Source organism: Ambystoma mexicanum, chromosome 7p (assembly GCF_040938575.1).
Source record: "Ambystoma mexicanum isolate Mex_15411 chromosome 7p, UKY_AmexF1_1, whole genome shotgun sequence".
Classification (NCBI taxonomy): Eukaryota; Metazoa; Chordata; class Amphibia; order Caudata; family Ambystomatidae; genus Ambystoma; species Ambystoma mexicanum.
In genome coordinates, this window is record NC_090939.1 from 690,075,542 (window position 1) to 690,089,599 (window position 14,058).

At 48.3% G+C, this 14,058-nt stretch overlaps 1 non-coding gene across 1 annotated transcript; it reads left to right on the top strand.

The window, feature by feature from the left end:
- The first annotated feature begins 10,638 nt into the window (after positions 1 to 10,638).
- Positions 10,639 to 10,747, top strand: LOC138526652 (U6 spliceosomal RNA). The gene has a single exon (XR_011283685.1). It is a non-coding gene; the product is annotated as a U6 spliceosomal RNA (small nuclear RNA).
- The last annotated feature ends 3,311 nt before the right edge of the window (positions 10,748 to 14,058 follow it).

Genomic DNA, 14,058 nt, shown 5'->3' on the forward strand with positions numbered 1-14,058 from the left:
GTATCCTATGGAATGATTCTTTGGCGTATGATTTGTCCTCTTCTATTTTTTATTATTGTCTGTGTTATTTTATCTTCTGTATGGAATAAGAATTTGAAAATGTTTGTATAATGTATGTGAACTTTGGTTTTATTCTCTAAACCGTGTAAAATGTCATATTTTTGGCAAATGCACAATAAAAAAATAAAAATACATGACTTGCACATTGCCAATATATTCACAACCCCACACTTATACCGGGGAGCCAAATAGAATAGATGTTTGTTTTTCAATATTGGTTTTTAAAGTAATTTCTCTGATAGCATACTTGTTTTAATACTGGAGAAAATCAAGTGCTTTTGAATTGATTGTTTTTCAGTAAATACATCCGCTGGTGCAAAAAGCTGCAATGATATCATTAAAGTCAATTGTGTTGTCTTGATAGAAGCAAACATCGAAGGATTGCATTTTCCTAGTATCTGTTATAGTATAAAATATTTATAGAATGAAGATTGGAAATTAATGCTATCATGTAAAGAGTAGAGATATTCATACAGATAAGTAATATTTGTTTGAGAGACCATTGGTACTTGAGTTTATAATATTCTCCTTGGCATAAAGCTGGAGAACACCTTGGTTTAAAGAGAAATTTCGAATTTTGAGAAACACACTGTCTGATTCTTGCATGGAATTGTGAGGTGGGAATGTACGCCAGGATGTTAAATTGGTGTTGTTGCCCAAGCTGAACCTGTAAATTAATACTACAGACAAATACATCTACAGCTATCAGTCTGACTGCAGTTTTGGCAGGAAGTTGGTGTGAGTTAGAGATACTGGGAGGAGGTGGAGGTGGAGGCAGGAGTTGGGAGAGAATACTGGAGACTAGAGGGTGAGAAGGAGCTAGCAGGACAAGATAAGGAGGAGGTGGGTGAACATCTGGTGGAGGTTGTTGAAAAGCAGGGAGAGATGGCAGGAGAAGTTGAGGAGTTGGGTGTTAGGACCAAAGTGGGTAAAACATGAAGTTGTCAACAAGAAGGACTCAGGGTCACTAGAAAGTCTGGTCCAAATGAACATAGGTTGGAAGAGCAGAGGAGTGACTTAGTGAAGACTGTGAGAGTCCCACCCCCACCCATTGATGAGACAGGTGTGATAAAGCTAGAGAAAGACTACAGTCCCGAGTGGGAGGTGGACATGACCATAAATATCCTGCTCGAGGTGAGGATGTTGCTTGGCAACATGTTTGTGTGTACTGGCAGTCCTCTGGGCCCTTCAAAACATGTAAGTGCAGGGGCTCTACTTCTACATCCTGTCCCCTTTCCTCCATACTGTATGGGCGTCCCTTGCTAGGGACGGGAAACAGAACATTTTTCACTAGAAAAATGTGTCTTCCCCTTTAAATCTAGATGTGCCTGGGGGCACAGCCCTGGCAGCAAGCGCTCCCCTGACGCCATTCCTCAATCCTCTTTTCAACGTCGACGGGAGCGGACCAATTTCACCAGCCCTTCGGGGTGAGGCCTAAAACCTCGTAATTCCACGCACACTTCCACTTCCACTTTTTCCCCTTGTTTTTTCCATAGTCAATCTTCAGAGTTAAAAGTACTCTGTCCTCTGGTGCCAAGCTCCTCCCTGGCACATGTTGACGGCGGCAGGATTCAGCAGGTGTCTAGCCTGGGAGGGTTCCTTCCCCACGTCGGATCCACACTCACTCTGCCTCACGTGCTTTAGCCCAGACCACGGCAAGGACAGCTGCTCGGCATGCAATATGCTTACCCCGCCCTCGTTGAAAAACCACTTGGCCAAGTTGAGGGAGCTGTTCTCAAGATCACCAACAGAGAGCCTCAACTCAAGGAGTATGTCAGGAGGAAGACCAGCCAAAGGAAGGTGCCCTGTTCTCCTCTGCACTCCGCAAGGGTGAGTCCTTCCCTGGGAAGCGTCGAAGCGGGAGTGGTCTTTCAGGTCCTAAGAACAGCAAAGGGACTGGGTCTCCAAGAGCTACTGGCCAACCAGCTGAGGGGTCCAGGGACCCTCCCGCTCCCACCACTGAGGGGCCACCAGGCTCTAGTTCCAGGGATCTCCCCGAGGAGCTCTGCTCTGACACCGGGCTCGTTCCCGAGGGGGCACCTAAATGCAGTACCAGCACTACCAGAATCATGGCCGAGGGCAGGTCCAAGCCTTCACAATCAAGAGGGCAGGCGGACATTGGTCCCAGTACAACAGTCGTCATACAGCAAGCACGTGGCGCAGTACACTATAAAATGGCTGCCCGGCTAGACAAAATGGCGGCACTTCCAGGGCTTTCCCTTTCCAGCGCGCAGGCATCGGAACGCACGTCAAGGTGGGATTGGTCATCGCCAGTTATCTAGTCCAGCTCATACACAACAGCATCAGCGCAGGGGTGATACTCAGACCCTAACTACAGGCAAGGGGTGGAGAGAGCACAGCAACAGGTACAGGTCCAAGGAACCGCCCCCACGCAAGTAAGCCGGTTCTTCGAGATGTTGCACACCCTCATTAGGTTGCCTTAAATGGGCACCATACTCCGTGTGGTCATCCTTGATATGCTTCCTCCTGTACCACCTCAACCTCCTGTATTGGTCCACACCCGGTACCTGTGCAGGCCCAAGTTTCTGCATCTCCCCAGGTGCATATTATCACGGCGGTTCTGCCCCCGGCACAGCTCCCGCCGCAACCACCGGCACTGGCAGTCTGTGCAGCAACCTCCAGCACTCCACCAGCAGCTCCTGACTTGCAAGACACAGCGGTGGACACGGACGAAGATGAGGATCAGGTCCAGGAGGCTTCCTCCTAAATTAGGGCCTTCCATGAGAGGCTGTCTGGCGTCACAGAGTATCTGGATATCCTGCAGTCACAGGTTGAACAACTGGAGGCAGGGGTGCTGGCACAGGTGCTGACCATCCGCTCAGCCACAGAAAACACCATCCTTCTGCAGAAGGATGTTGAAGCCTTCGCCAAGAAAGGCTGGGTAAAGCTGCTTTCCACACAACCTACAAATAAGCGCCTATATGCCAAATATAGGCAGGTGGAGGGGGATGCCCTTGTGCTGTCGGTGAACCCGCAGCCTCATTCCTCAATTATCACAGCGGCCTCTATGTATTCTTAGCCACAAGCCTCCACATCTGCTTCTACATCAGCACTTCTAGGAAAGGAAGAAAAGCTCCTGGGGGCCTGTGGGAAGAAGATCTATTCCAATGCTATGTTCCACCTGCGACAGGCCAATGCTGACGCCAAGGCTGGCCGTGGTTAACCAAAAACCTTGGCGGGAGATAGCACACTTCCTTCCTGAGCTTCCGGCACACAGTCAGGCAAGATATAAGGCAGGTCCTGGAAGAGGTAAAGATAGAGGCGTAGGATATCATGGCGTCGACAGTGGCACATATAGACACTGCAGGGAGGACTATTTGTGTTTGCACCGACATGAGGAGGACAGCTTGGCTAAATGCAACTAAGTTTAACCCTGACATTCGATGGGGGGGACTAGGTTCATTCCACTACGGACAAGGAGCTTGATAAAAAAAAAAAAAAAACAGCTCCCAAACACCTAAGTCCCTGTCAATCTTAACTAAGTCTACTCCCAAGACCTATAGCCAGAGTCACCCACGCTCTGACAGAGGTCTTGCGTTCGGTGGCTTCAGGGGTTTTCAGGAGCTCGGTTCCAGGCAGCCGGACACTTCGCCCAACCAGCACCGAGACAAGCGGCACAAATCATTCCAAAATGGGTTCTTCCTGTCCCCCTCCCAGGCACCAGCCTCAGAAGTAAAGAAACAGTGACAGTGCCTTCCAGATCCACAGTCCTCCGGTGGGGGGCAGGCTTGCCCTTCAAATTCACGCCTGCAGGCAAGGTTCGCGGACACATGGATTCTTTCAGTGGTTTCCTTGCCATACAGAAAAAGAACCAGGCTGGCCTGAGAGTTGTAATAGACCTTTCATCCCTGAACCTTTCCCTACCCCTGCAAAAGGTGGTGGATCTTCCAAGATGGCCACCAAGGTGAGAACACTGTGAAACAGTGCTCTCCACAGCCCCACCACCCAAGAACGAAAAATATGAGGCTAAAATCCCCATCCCCGGGCAAAGTTTAGCAAAAGAAAAGAGCCCGAATCAGGACCGACATTTGAGAAGGTACCTGAACCGTGGAGAGGGGGAGAATGTGGCAAGTTGCGCAAGTGAAGGTAGGCCGGCCATTGTGCGACAATCGGAGCAGGGAGAGCCGGTTGGAGGAACAATGAGGAGTTGAAGGGCTGAAGAGGTCCGGAAGCTAATCCTGCCGGCACCGTCGAAAAAAGAATCCAAACCCCAGTGGCAGTGCAGCCTGGACAGTGGAGCAGGTGACGAGAACTGCGGCCCCGGGCAGAAGGAGAGGGAGACACTCTCGTCCAGAACGGGCCTTAAGCCGCGAAGTGGAGGAGGAGCCAGAGCCGGAACGTGGCGGCGGGGAGAACAGAAGAAAGAACTGAGCCAGCCGATGGGGAGAAGGAAGAGGACTGGCTGAGCAATACTGCAGAGCAGCAGGAGGCGAGCGGGATCCGCCCGGACCGACCGGTAGAGGGTCAGAGGCAGAAACAGCAAAGCTGGAAGCACCCAGAAGCCAGGAGAAGTAAGGAGGCTCTGGGCAGGCTGGAGCAGCGAAAAGTTGGAGAAGAAAGCCCGAATCGGCGAGGGAAGGAAGAGCGGAGGAATCGACCAGGAGGCGGAGACTCCAACAAGGGGACGAAACCGCAGTGCCGAAGGTAAACCCGGCAGGCCTCTTAGAAGCTCCTCTGTAGTACATATCCCCCATCCAGGAAAAATGGAAAGTTGAGGGAACCCACAAGCCTAAAGCAGGGGGCAACGTTAAGCAGCATTGTAGGACTTAATCCCCCAGTGCAGGTACAGCAAGCCAAAGGGAACTGCAGAGGAGGAGGGATAAAACTCTGGACAGTTAAGGAAGAAGGATAATCTGTGGAACCCCGGGCCCCACCTGGCATAACAGGGGCTGGGAAAGATAGGATAAGGAGTGGTGCATGAACCTCAGCAAGGTTCCACAGAGGCAGGGGGCCAAAGGGGAGCACCCTCCCCCCGGGCAGTGACTAACAGGACAAGAAGACAGGAAGGAGCAGGCAATGGGGCCCAAACCTGATGCGAAGAAGGGGAGAGGCAACCAAACCAAGAAAAGTGAACGTTAAGGTCTGGGCAGAGGAATCAGGAGAAAGGGAAGTGGCAAGACAGCGACACCAGATATTGTCTGGCAACCTTGGGTCGGATACCATGGAGACCAGTAAAGATGTCAAAAAACAAAGGGAAAGATCTCCAGACCCCCGTGAAGGGGAGCAAAAAGAACCTTGAAGGGACAATATAGAAAATGTGGAGGAAAGAGGGGGAGCACAACCAGAAAGTGACATGGGAGCAGACAGGAGTGAGAACGAAAGCCCCAGATAGGAGGGCCAAGAAGAAGGAGGGGTCACAAAGAATTCATGGAACAATGCTTTCAGAACTTCAGAGACAGGATGACAAAAGTGATGCAAGCACAAATGGACAAAATGAAGGAAGACCTGACGGGAGCACTAAAGGAGGTAATGAATGATCTAAATACATTGGAGCTGGTGGACGACGCTCATAAAGTGGAGGACATGATGGAGCACCTTGCCAGGGACACACTTAACCTTGAAATACAGACCGTAAGGCCTTGATAACAGGTCAAAGAGGGCAAACATCAGGGCCAGGGCAATTCCTGAAACAGTGGGGGATGCAGAGCTGCAACAATCAGTAAAACAAATATTTGCAATGCTGATGGATGTTTCTGATCCTGACGAAATCCTGGTAGACAGGGTACACAGGGTGGGGCCAAAGAGGAATGAGCCGGGAGCAAGACCAAGAGATGTCCTGGTAGCTATGCATAAATATACACAGAAAGAAAAAATCTTGATGGCAGCCAGACGGTCAGACGATCTCAAATTCAATGGAGCTATGATCCAGCTATATCAGGACCTCTCCCAGATTATGCTCACCAAGAGAAGACAGATGCACCCGATAGTGCAAGAGCTAATGAAGCGGGGTATTAGATTTAAATGGACCTTCCCATTCGGCCTTTTGTTCGAAGTATACAAAAGGCAGAGAAGAATCACCACGATGGAGGAAGGGGCGGACATATTAGGCATAGAGGCAGAACCGGTACAGAGCAGCTGGCAGGGCCCTGGAAGGGACCAACCAAAAAGGAAGGCATGGGAATGGTCGACGCACGAGTCAAAGAGGAAAGCAAGAAAAAGGAGGGGCCCACTAGCCCCGAGAACCCCGGCAAAAGACTCAGCATCTGAACCGGAGCCCCTCAAAAGAAGCGCCAATAAGTAAACTCCCACAGCTCTGAGAGAAAAGTAAGAGCGCCCTGGGGAGAGTTAAACGCAGAATAAGCAGTGGGATGGGAGGGGTTAGAGGAAGAATCTTGGCTTGTCACATGGGTCAGGAAAAACCTGCCAAAGGGGGTACTGGGGGCGGAAAGGTTTTCAACACCCGAGGAGGAGATTTGAGAGGGGCTAGAGGCCGGTTGAGCCACCCCAGTTAGTGAGGAGGGAGGGAGGAGCAAAGGAGGAGGTGGGAACCAGGTCTGGAGGTGTCCAAATATGCCAACCATGAAAAGGGAGCACACAAAGTACGGATGAACAATGGCTAAGGATTGGTCTCTAAAATGTATATGATTAAACATAAAAGGGCTAAACTCGCCACACAAGAGTAAAAAACTGGAACAATTTCTAGCAAGGGAGAGCCCAGACTTAATCGCCCTGCAGGAAACACATATACAGGAGAAAGATAAACACAAAATTAGAATATGGGGCTATGACCGAATACAACAATCAAATAACCTGGGGAAGAAATGGGGCACTATCATTGCAATGAAAAATAATCTAGACCTGAGAATTATGGGAACGGCATAACTCTCCAGGGAGGAGGGGAGATAATAACCCTACCCTCAATCTACGCTTCCAACACGGGACAAGATCGCTGTATACAAGCAATGGTGGAAAAGTTAGAAGGGTTCGTCAAGGGCAACATAATATTCGTAGGAGACTTCAATCTAGCGTGGGACCCAGCAAGGGACAGGAGTGCTAGAATTTCCCACACCCAAAACAAACCGTTTAAGGAACTAAGGGGGAACATGGAAAACCTAGCACTGACAGACGCTTGGAGGGAAAAGAAGGGGGAATGCAGGGGGTTAAACTCACTATTCCCATGTTCACAGAATGGCTTCTAGGATAGATTATACGTGGGTGTCACGTTCCCTGCTAGGAACAGTGACGGATGTGGAAGTGGGGGCCATTGCCCTATCGGATCACGCCCCCATCACCTTGACAGTCACACAACCAAAACAAATAGCGGGGCTTTGGAAATGGAGGTACCCAGCACACATTTTCAAGGGTGAAATCCTGAGGGCAGAACTGAGGGTGGGGATAGACCAATACTTCACCCACACACAATTTGGGATGCTTTCAAGGCTACTATAAGAGGGAAAATAATAGCGATAAATGTATGGAGGGACAAAGAAACTAGGAAGCTAGAAGAGGACCCAGAAGACAAACTGAAGGCAATCATGCTTAAAATGGCAGAAAAACCCTCATGGGAGACCAGAAGGGAACACAGGGCGGTCAGAGGGCAACTTGAAACACTACAAACTAACAGAGCGTAGAGATCCCTTATGCACCTCGAACAGAAATACTATATTATGGCAAATAAAGTGGACAGACTGTTGGCAAGAATGCTAAGAAAAATTAAGACTGCACAGGGTGAGGTGCGAACAGACCTTAAATCAATTAAGAGGGAATCTGAGAAATACTATGGGGAAGTCTACAAAACGGAAGACCCAGATGAGGAGAGCCAGGCGGAATACCTGGAAAACTGCAAGTTACCAGAGATAACGGCCCAAGAAAGGGAGGAACTAGAGAGGGAGATATCTAGGGAAGAGGTGTAGAAGGCAATCTCCACACTCCCGATAAATAAAGCACCGGGCCCCAATGGCTTCAAGTCAGAATTTTATAAGACATATAAAGAGATATTGGCCCCACGCCTGGCCTCCATGTACAACAACTTTGGGGCAGGGGGAGGGATAACACCCTCAATGGAAGAAGCGAAAGTGGTACTATTGCCTAAGTCAGGGAAGGATCATACAACATCCGGCGCACACATGCCGATTGCACTTATCAACCTAGATGCAAAAATGTATACTAAGATCCTGGCCAACTGATTAGAACCTCTACTCCCTAGATTAATAGACACGGATAAATCAGGATTTATACATGGGAGGCAAACTCATGATAATGCCAGGAGGATTGCCCATATCATAGAGGAGGTTAATAAATCAAATACTGCGCCTTAATGGTAGCGTTGGAGGCAGAAAAAGCTTTCAATAGGGTGGTGTGGAGGTTTCTCTTCCTCACCATGCGCAAAATGGGATTCTGAGGCGCTTTTATGTCTAAAATAGTAGCTAACTAACCAAACCCTTTGTTACGACTACTCATAAACAGGGATCTCTCCGACCCAGTAAAGGTTTCTAGAGGGACGAAACAGGGATGCCCCTTGTCCCCAATATTATACGCTATCCACCTAGAATCTCTCCTACGTATGTTCAGAAATACACAAGACATAGAGGGGGTCCCATTTGGGGGCAGGGTCCATAAAGTGGCAGCTTTCGAAGGCGATATTCTGTCAACTCTAACAAAACCTGAGGAATCCCTAAAGGCTGTAGACAAGGTTCTGGCAAACTTTGAGAAGGTAGCAGGATTGAAAATAAACAGGAACAAATCAGAGGTACTGAGTCTAAAATGACCATCAGGAAGGGAGGGAGTGATAAAAGCTGGTTCAGCATACTCGTGGGCCTCGACTAAAATAAGATATCTGGGAATCTATATCACAAAAACTGCTGATCAACTGTTCGAGGCTAACTATCACCCTCTGATGGAGGTCATCAAGAATATGCTCCACAGATGGAGCCCCTTAACGGTATCATGGATGGGGAGGATAAATGTCCTGAGAATGGCAGTATTGCGAAAACTATTATATGCATTTATGGCAATCCCTGCTAAAGTACTAGCGCCCTTTTCCCAAAAAATACGCAAACACACGCAGGCATTTATTTGGGTGCAGAAGAAGCCGAGAATCTCACATAAACTGATGCTGCAACTTAGGAACAAAGGGGGAATGGGAGAACCTGACCTTATAGCATATTACTGGGCAGCTCAAATCACAGTATTGAGGGTTTGGGCAAAGGAGGACAGAGGGGAAAAGTGGAGGGAAATGGATAGAGCGGTGGTGGGTACAGATCTGGAGAAGGTGCTATGGCTTTCCGGGAGGACAGACCACGGAAAAAATATACTGTAGTGACATTACATACTTGGTAGGACAAGCGTGGGGCGAAGTGGCAAAATGGTCCAAAACCACAACATTCCCATTGCCACTTACCCCAATCTTCAAGAACCCACAATTCATGCCAGGGTGGGCTGGGATAGACTTCGACAAACGGCAGGAAGGGGGATGTCTGATGCTAAGGGATCTGTATGAAGACGAGGAGGTAAAATCCTTTCTCCAATGTAAAAGTGACTTTGGAGTGGAAGAAGGGGAAAGATTTCATTACGGCCAACTGAGACACTGGGCCCAAAATCCCAAAGCAAAGGAGGCAGCGACACGCGAACTAACCCCGTTTAAGAAATGTGTATCCACTAATATAGGGGGCAGATACCTAGTAGGGGCGATATACAGATTGATTAAAGAAGGGGTAGAATCGGGGGGAAGACGGTTCATGAGCAACTGGGAAAAGGAAGTAAAACAAGAATCAGGAAATTTGGACAACAATGATATATCAGTGGCACCTCACTCCTAGTAGACTGTCCAAAATCTACCAAACATCAGCCAAAACATGTTAGAAGGGCTGCAGGAGGAAGGATCTTGGGGACACATATGGTGGCAATGCCCATCAATTGAACCATTTTGGGGGATGATTCAAGAAGCGATAAAGGACGTGCTGTGCGTAGAAAAGAAGGCAAATATGGGACTTTTTATAATGGGTTTGGATGGGGAACTAGAAAAATTGCCCACGAAAGCCCAGCAGCAAATATATGTAATTTTGGTGATGGCCGGGGCCTTGCTAGTGGCCCGCAAATGGAAAGCAAAAGAGGCCCCCACGGAACACGAATGGGTGCGTAAAATTTGGAACCTGGCAGCCATGGAAAAAGTAACATATACATTCAGGGGGAATACCAGAAATTTCTCATGGACTGGGACCTGGTGATGCAATTTCTAATGAAGGACTCCAGGAAAGCCTGATGCCCAAGGAAGATGATCCTGCTGGGACTTGTCTGAACAACATTCCCCCACTAAGGCTGGGACATAATATCATAGAGGAATAAGGGAAGGAAAAAGGACTGTCAACAAAGAGTGAGGAAGAGAGGAGAAATTCGAGTATAGGGCAAAATCAAGCAGAAAGAGCTCTGAGACAAGAAGGGACAGAGACGACGCAATTGATCCACAGGAGGAAACAGACCACGACACCAAGACCTGGGAAAGAGGGAGGGTTACAGGGGGGAGATCGGGAGTTGGGGGGGGGGGAGTTCAATGTTCTATAACACATGGTGTATAAGAAATGCCAATAAAGAATTAAATGAAAAAGAAAGTTCAAGATGGTGCTTGCTTCGGCAGCACATATCCTAAGATTGGAACAATACAGAGAAGATTGGCATGGCCCCTGCGCACAAGGATGACAAGCAAATTCGGGAAGAGTTCCATATTTAAAAAAATAAATAAAAATAAAAAAATAAAGTTCAAGATGGTTACTCCAGCAAGATGGTTACTCGGAGACACTGGGCCTCGTTACGAGTCCGGCAATAACCCTGCTGGTACTACCGGCGAGTTGCCACCGTACTGGTAATATTTTACCAACGCCACCGGGAGACTACAACTCTGGTGACCCGGGAAGTCAGGCGCCGGTAAAATGTAAGTCCCCATTCCCACAGCGTCCAATAGGTCTCTGTGGGAGTGGGGATTCGGAAGTGCCGACACCATTGTTAACGGTGCCGGCGCTTCCGTGAGGAGTCTGCCATGAGGTGTCTGCCTACCGTGGCTGCTGCGCCCAGCAGGGTCAGACCTGTCGGCACAGCAGTCACGGCAGGCAGACTCAGAGTTGATGCGCTCTAGCATGCAACGATAAAACTTATCTCTGTATTTAAAATTGTGCAGTACAAACATTTAAGGAACACAGAATACTTGCGCAACCGGTACACTATTCTATGATAAACATGGCATCAGACAGCATCGGACTATCTTTAAACACACAAAAGTACGCGCTTGAATCAAACTGAACCATATTGTTGTTATATTAAGGAACTTAGACAAAAAAAATGTTACGCAGGTGACCTGTGTCTTGTTAATTGGAAGAGGAAAATGTACTAACATGACTATTTAAATAGTACAACAAAATCGATTAACACCAAGTTACACTGAATATTACTGTGTTTTAGGAGGGATTTAACCCGTGACATGAGATCAGTAACGGTAAGAGGTGGCTGCCCACCCAAGGATTTTTTCTTTAAAGATAATTAGAATATAAAATGTAAACGCTACCTGAGAGATGAACAGCAAATAAAAGTTAATTGGTTTTCCTATTTTATTAGGGTTACATGGCCCCCTTTTGAGCTTTATGTTCATATACCTATTTGATTGATTGTGAATTTTACAAATAAGAGTTGTAAAGTGACAATGCAGGCAATCAGACAAGAGACCATTTAATTAAATATTGGCAACAAATATTTGAGAAATAAAATGGTCCTTTTGTAGAATATTGGACAATGTTGTTGACATTTCTTATACAAGTATTCACAATATTATTGTTTTATTTTCTCTGCCTTTTTTCTTTCAACCTAACTCATCCACCCTGGTCCCCACCCCTCATCTCTGTGTATCTGTACAAACTATTGCAGATTACCTTTGGGATTATGTTTATTTCTTATGTCAATTTGTCAACTTTATTTTGGTGCACTCAAAAGCCCTGATTTGAAAAAGGCACAAGAGATGCCGAAACACGTGTCTCAGAAAGGGCTCAATCTTTATGAATATACATTAAAACTGTGAACAAGTTTTAACCTACTACTTGTATTGAGTTTTTCCTGAATACATAGTGGCGCATAAGCCTGTGTGAAAACCCCAATAAGAACCATTGCACATGGAGTGGAGCATGCAACACCACCAAAAACCTACGGATTAAATAGGGCGCAGAGGTTCAAGAGTTGATATCTCTCAAGTTCTCAAAAAATATTTTATGCTTTAAATTGTGCCAGTAGCTGACAATGATGTCTTGAGAGTGCTAAAGTGTGTGATCTCTCATCCCCACAGACAGTGATGTGTGCGAAATGAAACGGGTATCCTGCACTGCCCCAATAGCTTCAAGTGGAATCAGTGACAATGTATATTTGATGGTGGAGGTCTGCAAGATATTAAAATGCTTAAAGTGGCCCAGTAAGTGTGCTTGTCTGAAGCTGTGATCCTGCAACTAGTGGCAGGCTTAAAGTGTACCCAGGTCTAGGCACGTTATTTTCTGTGTGAATGCACATTTGCCCAGTCTAATAAAGAGTCCTTTGTGCAAATGTGGTGGTATTATCACTGTGCCACCAGCAGTCCACCAACCCTGGCTGTCACCCTCTAATGTGTACCAATGCTCACTATAGGTTTTATGTTGGTAACTGTCAAAGTGTGCTTTGTAGAGAATGACTGTCCTAAGTTTCAATGTAAGTGCTTATAGTTTGCACCAGTGATTTCAAGCATTACTATTTTTGGCTGTGAATTCATCTGATGTCCAGTGATTTGTGTAATTTGTTTGTTTGTTATGAAAAGGGAGGAGAGTGGTGTGCCACCCCTTTAAGTAATGCGAGTCCCTCCCAGGGCTCATGCTAACATCACATGTCTGTGACCATGTGACTGTCTTAATAAAAGGAGCCCCCTGCACGCAAGTGGGCAGAAAGGCTGCAGACTCCAAGAATGGAATGACTGAGTCTGTCTCATTTAAGGCCCACGCTTTGTGAGCACGGGCCTGCAGGCCATGATGCTGTTGTATCTGGCCGTGTGGGCCCACGCACACATGCAGACACTGACCACACAAGAATACACGGGACGCGATGCTGCTTGCTCCGCGTCCCGGCGGGAACTGCCGCACGGGCGCACTTTATTCGACTACGCATGCGCGGGACCATAATGAGGCCCGCGCATGCGCACCAACACAACTGGGACGTCACATCCCTTTTTAACTTCAACCGAAACAACGTAAACAGTTAAACGTACATCACCTTGCACGCCAGGTATTCCGGGCGGCCATATGACCACTTGAGTCTCACCTTGCTTCATTCAGTTCAGTCACGTGAGTCCAGGACATAGTCCTTGAGATGCCCGGGCAATCGCCTTTCACGGCGGGTAGGGTACCTTGGTGCGGCGGGAGGCGGAGGAGGATCGCCGTGTTCCAGCCTCGATGTTTCCTTGCCCTGCCCCCTCTTCGGACCTCCTGGCGGGCCCGCCTGCCCGCTCTCCAGATCTTCTGGCGGACCAGCCTGCCCTGCGCCTTCCTCTACTGGTCCATTCTCTGCCGGTCTTTCAATGCGTTTGAAGAACGACCGGTTGCGCGTGACTGTCCCTCGGTCACAGGCTGCCGTCACCATGGTGCCTTTGACGTGCGTTACCTTCCACGGGCGCGGCTCGAAGGGCAAGGACAACTTCCCTTCGGGGTGCCTGTTCCGGACCAACACTGCGTCACCCACTCGCACCTCCTTTTCTTGCAGGCCCCTCCTTTCACTTTCTTTGTCATTGCGCCTGGCTCGTTTGTCCCGGACACCATCATCGTCTATTACCCCGGGCAGCCGGCCATCCTCCTCCGGCAACATTCCCCTTGGGCATCGCCCAAATAGTGCCTCAGCTGGGGCCACTCTCGTGGACTGGTGGGGCGTCGTGCGGTATTCCCTCAGAAACTCCACAAGCTTCCTCTCCAGGTCTTCACCGCCGCAGGCGGAGATCCTCAGGACCTTGTTGAGAGACCTCATCATTCTCTCGGCCTCCCCGTTGGC